The sequence below is a fragment of the Gossypium hirsutum genome, chromosome D12 (genome assembly GCF_007990345.1).
Source record: "Gossypium hirsutum isolate 1008001.06 chromosome D12, Gossypium_hirsutum_v2.1, whole genome shotgun sequence".
In the NCBI taxonomy this organism is placed as follows: domain Eukaryota; kingdom Viridiplantae; phylum Streptophyta; class Magnoliopsida; order Malvales; family Malvaceae; genus Gossypium; species Gossypium hirsutum.
Window position 1 is genome coordinate 43,432,632 of NC_053448.1, and position 11,653 is coordinate 43,444,284.

General features: G+C 30.1%; 2 long non-coding RNA genes across 2 annotated transcripts; both read right to left on the bottom strand.

The window, feature by feature from the left end:
• Positions 1-5,543: 5,543 nt before the first annotated feature.
• Positions 5,544-8,375, bottom strand: LOC107946010 (uncharacterized). Its single transcript, XR_001696802.2, has 2 exons — positions 7,679-8,375; positions 5,544-6,110 (listed from the first exon to the last, which is right to left on the bottom strand). It is a non-coding gene; the product is annotated as an uncharacterized lncRNA (long non-coding RNA).
• Positions 8,376-10,673: 2,298 nt separating this feature from the next.
• On the bottom strand, positions 10,674-11,401 carry LOC121224134 (uncharacterized). Its single transcript, XR_005921673.1, has 2 exons — positions 11,246-11,401; positions 10,674-10,954 (listed from the first exon to the last, which is right to left on the bottom strand). It is a non-coding gene; the product is annotated as an uncharacterized lncRNA (long non-coding RNA).
• Between the last annotated feature and the right edge of the window lie 252 nt (positions 11,402-11,653).

Genomic DNA, 11,653 nt, shown 5'->3' on the forward strand with positions numbered 1-11,653 from the left:
TAATAAAATAAAATAAAAGTAAACATGCGATATTTTTTAAATCCCACTTCAAAATAAACTAATTTTTTTATTAGCATATTTGACGGAATTGGAGAAGTTTTTTTTTTCTTTTCGGGGTTTTATAAATTTGTAAATATAAAATATCTCTACTTTAAAAACTGAAAGTTTGAAGATAATTTAAATATATCGAATTATTTATAGCTAAGATTTTGTGTTTTTGTTGGTTTGTAGAAATAAAAGGGTGGGATTGTAGTCTTTTTGTGTACGCTGCTTTGGAATATTTTGGAGTTTGCTTTCGGTACACGCTCTAAAAATCTTTCATTTTTTGTTTTTACTCTTTGGTTAATTATTTGGCTAATTGTTAAATTAACCCAAAACTTTAATATAATTTTAAATTATTATAATATATTACTATTTGACTGGTGTTTCCTTGTTGGATACGTTTGGGAGCTCAAGAAAGATGCAAAAAATAAAAATAAAAATAAAAATTATAGGCCAATAAATAAATCTTCCAACAATTCTCTTTTTAAATTATTTAAAAAAGAAAGTTGTTTTGTTTTGTTATGCCAAGTCGCCATCTTCCATTACCAGCCTAGTTTTTGGACACGAAGCCCAATATTTGAATACATTCTACCCTACCCACTTTTTAATTATTTTTAAGAGTTCTTTTTAAAGAGAAATTAATTAATTTATTCAATGGATGAGACCGCATATTTCGGAAGGAATAACAAATACTCATTGTAAATGGTGAAAGACAAGCTCCATCAATACAATAAAGGTTTCAACCTCAACATCAATAGAATATTATGGCACGTTGACAATTAGCTCTGTCACAACTCAAACACAACATATCTGGAGTGATTGCAAACACTTCATAAAATAAGGAAATCAACCCCAAATTGTCCAAGGCGGCGAGCATATATCGGAAAAAGAACTGAACATCCACTAAACTAGAGAGGACGACGACAAAACTAGTCCTAAAATCACTCGCAAAAACAAGATTACATGCATAAGTAAGACCAAAAAGCATACTATAAGAGTAGACAAAAATTTTTAAAAATGAAGACTTACTAAACAATGAGAAAACGAACAAAAAACATATAAAACTTAAGACAACACGGTCCAAACCGACTCATTAAATCATTTATTATTATGAAATACTCTCAAAACAAAAACAAATTAAGAAGTCAATGAAGAGCCAAAAAACAATCGGTGGTCGGTGGTGTTTCAGTGATGATAAGCATCGTCATCTGTCCATCACAACTTGTGAAGACAATAAAAATATCCATAAAATATATATGCAAACTGAAAAGAGAACAGACACATGAAGAAAAAGAAAGAAAGAGAGGGTTGAAGGGCAGGAGAAAAAAGCGGGCGATAGCTAGCACCGTCGTTAGGCAAAACAAAAAAGATAAGAAGCAAACGACTTGAGGAAAGAAAAAGAATTTTTTTATGAAATTTTTATATGTTATTATATTGGGTCTCGAATAAATTTAAACTCGAGTCAAATCAAATCTTTAAATGAGAGATAAATTTTTTATTATAGTTGATTTCATCCTTAATATTCCAACTTAAAATTTTATTTAAAATGCATTTCACTCGATAAGTGCTATTGTATATGTGTTTTATTTTTACATTTACACTATCTATTTATATTAGAATTAAAGGCGAAGCTAAAATATTATTTAGGGACTAAACTTAAATAATAATTTTTTGGGTTGAAAGTAAATATATAATACCTCCATGACCATTAGAAAGGATTGGAGGCATGAAACAAAGTTTAGTGATGTGATTACATATGTAATTGTTTATTGATATGGTGGGTGATAAAAGGTTAAATGTTATGTAGATGTGTACATTAAAATATTGTTGTTAGTGTTAGAGGTCGTGAGTTTGAGTGTGCTGAAGTACACTATCCTTTAATTTAAGGGTTGGAGAAAGACTATGTGCAGTTCGAAAGACTATGTGCAGTTCTAGGCATTGTATCAAAAAGAACAAATATGATAACAAACTTATAATAAAATTTGGAATATTGCAAATTCAAGATAAACTTTGTAGAAGATTTGGAATGAGAGTTACCTTTTTAGGTTTCATGGTCCTTTGGTTTTTATGAATCATTCATATAATTAAATGATTTTATATTCAAATCAAAAAGCAAAATTGAGACCCCCCCATTTTCAAATTTTATATAACAATGAAATTAGGGTTCTTGTTGCTATTTCTTAGACGGATAAACAAAGTGACAATTATTAACATTGTTTCATATTTGTGCTTTTATAATCTCTACTAATATTAAATTTTTTTTTGAGTTTACAAGTTAATCGAGTACGAACTCAATTGTATAATAACAAAAATATTTTTACTTTACAAAGTAAATTATATTATTTTAAGTGTGTTTTTGTCCTTTTATATCTTTTTATAGAAAAATAGAAATATATATATACACACACAATAGGATTTCAACCCAAGCCCCTATAGTTTTCTAACATTTGTATTTTATCATTCAACCAAAACCTCATTTATTAATTTTATTAATGAATATATTTATTACATAATTATGTTTTTCACTCACATCGTGAGTGTGTCATAATTAAATATCATTAATTAACATTAATAAAATAACAGAAAGAGCAAATACGATAACAACTTATAATAAGATTAATGTTAAAAAATAATAATTTTTAATACATTTTAACAAATGTTTTAACCCCATCAAATAGTTGAAATTTAATTAGAAAGGCACATGTTAACAATTAATTATCTTTTAAATTTAAAAATTATAAAATTATAAAAAATATTTTTTTTAATTTTCAAAGAATTAATTAATTATTTACGTGATATATATGTGAATGCTACGTTAGTCAAATAAATAAATATTAACTTTTACATTTATTTTGGAATCATTTGATAAGCAAATCTCATTTAAATAAATTAATAACATTATAAAAATATCATGACGAAATTATACATGGACTAAAAATCCTAATTTTGAATATCGTAGCGAGGTCAAAATCATGATTTGACCAACAAATATACAGGTTCTAGTCTCACCCTATTTGTAAATGTGAGTTCTTCTCTTGATTTATTTATAGTTAGCTAGTTAGATTGTATTTAGTTAATTACACATTAGGTATTTAGTTGAAGTTAAATTGCATTTTGCTGCCTCTACTAAAAAAAAGGTAAATTAGTTCTTGTACGTTAGATTAAAGAGCAGATCAGTTCATTCTGTTAAAAATTTCATTTATTTGTACTATTAAAAACTGGTGTAACTTACAAAATAACTAGATAGTACCATGTACTTCATACCGACGTATAAAGACCAATTTTTAACAGTAGAAATGAATTGAATTTGTAATAGAAGGATAATTGTATTATTTGATCTAACGTACATGGATTAATTTACTTATTTTTTGAATAAATGAGACAAAATATAATTTAACTCCTAATATAGTGATCTTCATGGTAGTTTTACCACCTCGTTTAGTTGTAATAATGAATTTTGATTAAAACAATTGATATAGTTATAACTTTAAAAGAAAAAAACACTTGTAAATTTGTGTGCAATAGAGAGTCCAAATCATAATTTGACCGACAAAATCCAAAATCAAACATTTGTTAATGGTATTGAAATACCACATCAGCTTCTTTTTGCTGTCTCCTTCTTACCATCTGTCTACATATGTATGTATGTATGTCTGTCACTACCAGAGACAAGACAAATGCTCTAACAGTCTAACGTTGTATTAATTTTGACTGTCACCAAACAAAACAACTACATTATGAGCAGCGTAATAGATAAGAAACGTTGAATCCAGCAATGTAGGGAAAACAAAAACATCTTTTTCATGAAAAATTGACTACCACATGCATCTTCTTTATTTTCCGCAAATAAACATTACAACAGGAAGAAACTTGCCGACAGTAAAAATAATTTGGGTATTGTAGGATCGAGGGGGTCATCGAAAATGGCAGAAATGTACGATGGGTATGTACAAAATATGGGAAAAATATTCAGGTGGTCAGAAAAGGAAGGAATTTGGTCCATACCCCTATGTTCTTTTTCGAATGGTCCCTGTTTTTAATCCCGGTGTGTGATTTTGCATTTAAGGCTAGATTTAGCTTCTTTCTAATTTGATTGGTTGGTGCCGACACATTTTGTACGAATTTTTTTATGTTTAAACTGGAAATTTTTGGACTAGAATGGTAACTGTGATGTCGGGTTTGAATCTGAATTTTCAAACATACAATCTTTGATTCTAGAGATAAACGTGTTTTGATTTGCTTCATCATATGATCATGGAATTTGACAGCTATTATGTGGCTAAATTTCAGCCTGAGTTGTGTGGTTGTTTCTTTGTTATTTCCCTTTTGAATTTATTAGCAGGTCGTGTTGCCGATAAGATAAAAGAGCAGTGGTTACGATTCTAGTTGGTAATAAAGTTTTGAAACTACACTAGTCGAAACAATTAGACCATTAATTTTTGATTTTATCGATTTTATTCATTTTAATTGAATAAATTATTAAACAAAAAATCGATTCAATTGTCAACCTATCTAACTCGGGTATTTATTGACTAAATTAAATTCTCACTTTTCGTAAAATAAAATGACCAAATTCTAACAAGTTAAAATAAGAAGGTTAATTTCATTGCTTCTAGAAAATAAGAGAGACCAAAATTTGACATACTAAGATAAAAGAGACTAATTTTCAATTTTCATAAAATAAAGTGATGTACGAGATTTTAGATTAGTTAATTCGAAATTTGCCTATGCCCCATGATTTGAAGCGTTGATATGGCATTAGAGATGTTCCAAAATCTTGAAACAACGAAGGAGCTATCATGTCATGTCCTGTACCTTTAAAGCTTATTAATGGTTTCTGGCCAATAACACTGGTGAAGCAAGTCGGTCCACACCATGACCCGCTTTTTTTCTTTTAGTACCTAAATCCAATCGAACATCAAGGGGGAACTTTAGTTGTCCGTATAAGAACTTCCACTAGCTTTGGATAAAATTAGGACGATTCAGTGCTTATAATGATCTATTATTGAAACGGTTGTAATCAGTTTCCAAAGATTAACAATAACTAAATTAGCTCATGCTCATGTGCAGTGGATAACTGGACATTTGGGGTTTGACTGACTTGCTTTAACATCTTCTGAAATCCTACCTGGTATTTGATCTAAGAGGTGAACACTTTCATACATCATTTCGGAAATCGGCATTAGTTAACAGGGCTGTGGGTTCATCTGAACGCTGATAGTCCATAGCTCCATCGAAGTGATGGGAGAGTAGTCGAAGAGATCAAACAGATGGTTATAACGAATGAGCACTCTAGCTCGTCTTGCTTTGACTCGTTTTTCTTAAAATACATGTATTTGATGTCTATTTTGATATGGGTATTGGAATTTAACAATCATCCGACCAACCACATGGAAAAACATTAAAAAGCTTAACATATGTTTTGGATACATACTTATGCCCACACTCGCATTGTGTTCATGTAACATAGCTCTAGTTACTAGTATGGCATAATTAGCATGTTCAAATATAGCTTTAGGTTATACTGCCTGTATTGATTCTGACAAAAGTAAGAACTTGAAATTTTTACCCATATAACAACGAGGTTTTAATACCGATAAGTAAGATAAACTTCATGAATAAGGGGAAGAGATAACCTGGGAGGCTTGGCCATGAGATTATGATGTCTAAGAGGTGAGAACACCTCACACCCTAGGTCATAGAACCTGTTCATGCGGCAACCATGGATTCAAAATAGCCATGGTACCCCTGTTTCATATGTCAAAATTCAGGATCATCAATAGAGAATCATGTTGTGTTCAATGTTAGCAACAAATTCACCCACAATTCGACATATTTATTACAACACAGAATATCCTACTGAAAGTACATTGTAGAATCCGGGTAGCAAACGTCAGCTATCATTATGGATTCTTGCTAGATGTTCATAAGTAAGCAACTTAAAATGTGTAACTGTGTATACTAATGGTCAGGGACGAAAATTTCTGATGTTGTTTGCAGCAGCACCATTAATTTCTTGCCTTTCAGTTTCTAACACATTTATAATTGCACCAATTTTGGGCAAGAATCTGCAATTAATGAGTCATTGACATAGCAAACATCAGTTATTTTTATGGAATTCATATGTAAGCAATTCATAGTAATTGTGTATACTTAGGTCAGGGAAGAAAATTTCTGATGTTGTTTGCAGTTGCACCATTAATTTCTTGCCTTTAGTTACTAACAAGTTCATAATTGCACCAAATTCGGACAGGAATCTGTAATTAATGAGTCATTGACAGAGCTTTCACTAACTTTGCATTTATAACCATAGGTGTTGCATCATGTATAATAGAAAAAGAACCACTAATGCACTTAAAGGGTGAAAATCGCCAAGAATAGAAGAAACAGAGTTGTTAGTATACAATATTTGGTTATTTCCTATGAGAAGAAAATACAAATATAAGCATATAACAACAATAAATTAAGACTCTTCCTTTATATGTAGGATTCAAAATGCTATATATACCAAAAAATATTGAAGTATGTGCCTCTTCAAGAAATTTAATCAAAGGTATCCTTGAGCACAATGATAATAAGGCAAGGAAAGAGGGTAAACAGACCAATTTCAATCAGGTTGTATACTCTGATTACGTTAAAATTTGAGCTATATGACAATCAACTCAAAATAAAAGGCTTCTAACACCAGGACTAAGAAATTAGAAGAGGCACAAGAAGCAATTCAAAGAGTTTTAAAAACTTTGATATTATCAAAGATCCACCAAAGGATACTACTTCCACGATATACAGAACATTGCAGTTAGTATCCTCGGAGAATACGGTCTACAAGTCCCTGGAATTTCGGTTTTTGAGACAAGAATCGACTTGATGAAACAGTAATAGTGGGTCCTGATGAGACCATTAAGTCTTTTCTACTTCAATGCATACTTTCCAAGGCTTTATCCAGATCTTCCTCCTAGAGTTTGTTTAATGTTTATTATCCTCAAAACAACAGGAAGATGAGCCATAACATTAACTTTAGCAGAAAAGATTTGCCTTGTTATCTTAAACACTCGGACTGGAGAAGCAGAAGTTGAGATTAGTATCCATCTCGATAATTCGTTCTGCAAGTACTAGTTATATTCAAGGTGCTACAAGCAACAAATTTTACATCCTAAACCACTTGACCATGATTCAGAAAACCCTGAAAATTTCAGGATAGGGTATTCCCAAGTACAGGCCAACAAGAATTTTGAGGAATTTACATAGCTAAGATGAATGAAAGCAATTAAAATAAGCAATTGTTCCTTTGTCTTTGTCCTAGCTTTCAAAGAAAAGGGAGTTTCATGCATAGATCTAATTGATGAAGCAATATTACAAAAGGATGAAGATAGAATATCAATGTTTTTTCAACAAGCACATGTATCAAATTTGCAATTAAAAGTATGATTTTCTGCAATATAATACTACTATTAATAGAAAAAGAATCCTGATCAGTAATAACTTTTTCAATCACCACTTACTTTACCCTTTCCTTTCCATAATAGTAAGCTTTAAAGTTCTTTTTCCTAATATAACAAATCAAAATTCTGGAAAAATTCCTCAAAACATAGTCAAATATTTCATCAAATAAAATTAATCTAAAATTCGACATTACCTTCAAATTTAGAGGATCGATCTGTCCTTAACTCACAGTCAGGCTTGATAATAACAGCTACTGTCTCTCTCTTTTTTTCCTTTTTCTTCTCCAAAATTATAGATTAAAATTGCCAATCCCTTTGGGACCAGAAAGAAAAAAGGACAGCGACATGAAGAAACGACGGGGAAATTAATGGAAAGACAGATTACGAGTTTGTGCGTGAATCTAACATGAAACAAATCCACATTTTTTGTGTGTGGATTACAGTTTTATTAGATTCACGCACAAAACTCGAAATATGGCTCTTCTTTTTTCAATTTTTTTTAAAATTGTTTCAATAATTCCTTTATTCATCCAAAGATGAGACGAACAGGGAGAGACTGAAAGAGGTTTCAATTTTGATTGTACAGTGGAAAATTGAAATGCATTTGGGATATATTGGGAATTGATGAACCCTAATGTAAGTGGCTCAGGTGTAACGGCAATACATGACAACCAGATGGATCATTGAATCTTTTAATTTACAAACATGTGCGTTTTGCCGTTATTGGAGACAGGCGGTGCAAATTACGAGGGTTTATATATATATAATTAAAAATTAATGTTTTATTTAAATTAACTTAATATAAATATGATGTAAAAAAATAATTCTCTCGTTTAGTCGTATCATAGGATTTTTAGTTAGTTGAGAAAATATAGCATTTATTTATTTTTATTATATGTTGTTGATTATGTTTTCATGGTATAATTCCTTATTTGGTCCTTTAACTTTACCAAAAGAATCATTTTAGCTTTCTATTTAATTTTTGTCTCTTTTAGCCTTTCAACTTGTATTATTTGTCAAATCACCTCAAAATAGATGGAAAAGTTAAAGTTTATTAACTTTGTTGACGTGACATTCGCATAGTAGTCCACGGGTATGTCATGTCAGTAATTAATTAATTTTTAAAAATTTAAAAATACCATTTTTTTTATAATTTTTGTGATTTTTTAAATACTTTTTAAAAATAGTTTTTATAATTTTTTGAAATTTGAAATTTTAAAAATTAATTAATTTTTAATGTGGCATCCACGTCAACAAAGTTAACAAACATTAAATTTTTCATCATTTTTAGACGATTTAATAAACAACGCAAGTTTAATGACTAAAAAAAAAGACAAAAATACAAATTGAGAACTAAAATAAATTTTTTTTTCAAAATTGGAGAAGTAAATAAATAATTATACCTATTTTCATAATTAACTTTCCATGGTTTTTCTTTATTGTTAAATTTCATACTTTAGCCGAGCAAAAGAACACATTTTTCATTTTATTTAGTAACGCTACTTGTTTACTTATAATAAGATTTTTTTAAATAAATAAGAAAAATTATCATCTCTTTGTCAAAAATATTAAATTAACAAAAATTATAAATATTAAGTATACGTTTGGAATTGAGCCGCTTAGCTTAGTGAGAGTCTGATTTGAGAACCCATTCTTAGCAACCTTATTATTTTGGGGCTACCTAATCTCACCGAGCTAGGCCCTTAGGCCTGTTATAGTTATAGATAAGTCCAATGGGCTCTACTTGGGCCAGAAATTGTTATAGACAAGCTTTGGGCTCCCTTAATCACATCATATGTTCTAGACTTTTTTTTATCAGACCTCTAAATGAGGATAGAGCTTTTTCAACACTGTTTTTTCCATCCATAAGATTCAAACTCGATTTTACATAAGGAGCATCTAACTTCTTATAGTGGGTATAAGAGAAGCCTACTTATTTTATGATATCGAAAAAATACATGAAATCTTCTTAATTTTATTTTCTATGTTGATTTTAAACAAAAGGTTAAAATATGTTATAAGTCTATGTATCTTTGTAAATTTGAGATTTAGTCCTTGTACTTTTTAGATTTCAAAATTCAGGTCCAACTATTAACATTGTTAAAAATTATTTTATTAAATTCAGGTTCATTACAATTTTTTTTAAATTACATTGCTATGGACCTGGAATTTGAAATATGAAAGGTAATTAAATTCCCAGAAATAAAAGTACAAGGACTAGATTCTAAATCTATGAAGAATACAGGAACAATATGGTATATTTTAACCTAAACAAAAATGCAAATTTACCGTTTATTAATTACTTATTGTTATTTTTTAATTTAAAATACATCAAACCCAAAAATATGGTCATGAGACTCATGAGGAATGCATCCATTCATGCATGCATTTGAAGAATTACATGAAATAATAAGATAAAAATCCTAAAAGTCAAATTGTGGGAAGAAATAATATTATTGAAAGCCTTGAATAACGGTTAGTTATGGTTGTTAGTTAAAGTGCAGTTGGTCATCTAACATCACACTTTCACTTTCATGAATCTTGGGATTATATGTTAATATAACTTATACTTTTTGCGATTGGACCGACCTTAAAGAAGTGGATAATCTTTTGAAATAACATATCCCCACACGCATTTTCATTAACATATCACTCGTGGTCTTCCATCAAGGACATCATATTTTTCTAGGTCTCGAGTGTCCCATAGTTATAGGTTACATCTCTATTTAATATAGATTCGAGTTAGGTTGAATCTTTATATAAAAAATAAAACAAGTGATATAGCATGGTATTAAATTTAAATAGATTTGATTAAAAATTTTAATTAAAAATAAATTATAATTTTTAAAGTGGTTAAAATAAAATTTATCATTACATATATTAATTGTTTTATAATTTTTAAAAGAATTCAATTAAATTTTATTTTTACTATTAGGCTAATTTACAAAATAAACTTTTGTTTTTATCACTTAAGGGTGGCAAAAAGCACTACTTGCCTTTAGACTTGTCCCTGATCTTAGCACCAAACCAAAACTTTAACAAGCTGATATTCTATTTAAGTTAATTGGTCAACGTGTCACTAAGTTATAGAGACTTAATCGAATTAATTTTTTTATTAAATGGATCAATTTAGTTTATGTATTATTAAAAAAATTTAAATAAGATCAAATTGAAAAACTTAGCCGTTACTATTTAAAAAATATCATTTATTATTGTGATACCCAATTCTTGCCCGGGGCCCAAAACTGTTTACAGCCCACATTTGGCTGAATACAAACCAAACACATGAGGCCCAATAAAGCCCAAACCAATAACACTATACAGCCCGAATTTTTCAAGGTCACAGAAACCCTAAGAGGCTGATGGTTTCGGCGCCGCAACTACCCACGTTCATCAAACCGTTCATCGAGCCACGTCTTTGCTCACACGTTTGGCAGTTTCCACGAGGCCCGTTTCCACGTTCGTTCCACCTGCAAATAAACCACGAATCACATCACAACAGGCAAGGGATAGGAGTTAATTAATAGTTATTAGTTTTGGGTATAAGAGGCCGATTGTAAACCGATTTTGGGGTGAGCAAAAATTCTGTAAAGAAAAATTAGAAAGAAAATACAGAGCAGAAAGAAACAGAAAAACAAAAGTTTTGAAGGTGAATTTGGATTTTCGTTTACTCTTTTACTCTTTTCTTATTTTATGTTTTCGAGGTTGCTTTTCTTTTTAATAAATGAAGTAGCAAAAGGAAAGAGGAAGGATGTACTTACCAGCAAGGAAGAAATCTGCTGCCGAATCGGAGACAGAGGTGCCAGACGGTGCGGCGGCTTTGGGTGGTGGCTTGGGATAAAGAAAACCCTAGCAGAGCATTACTCCCCTGTTCTTTTATTTTGTTCTAAAGCAGAAAAAATGAATTTTAAAAACAAAGCAGATTTTTTTATATACTGAAATCAAAACGGTGCCGTATTAGTGACCTGTGCGACCCGACCCATAAACCCGTTCGAATCTGTGCATTTCTTCTAAAGGGACTATTTGCGCAATTAGTCCTCATGTTTTTATGGTATTTTTCAATTTTTTTTTAATTTTTTTTATTTCTTTCAAATTTTACTGCACATTTTATGTCTGTTTCAATCTAACCCATGTTGTTGCGCAGCGTTTTGGAGGGAATGAATTAATTT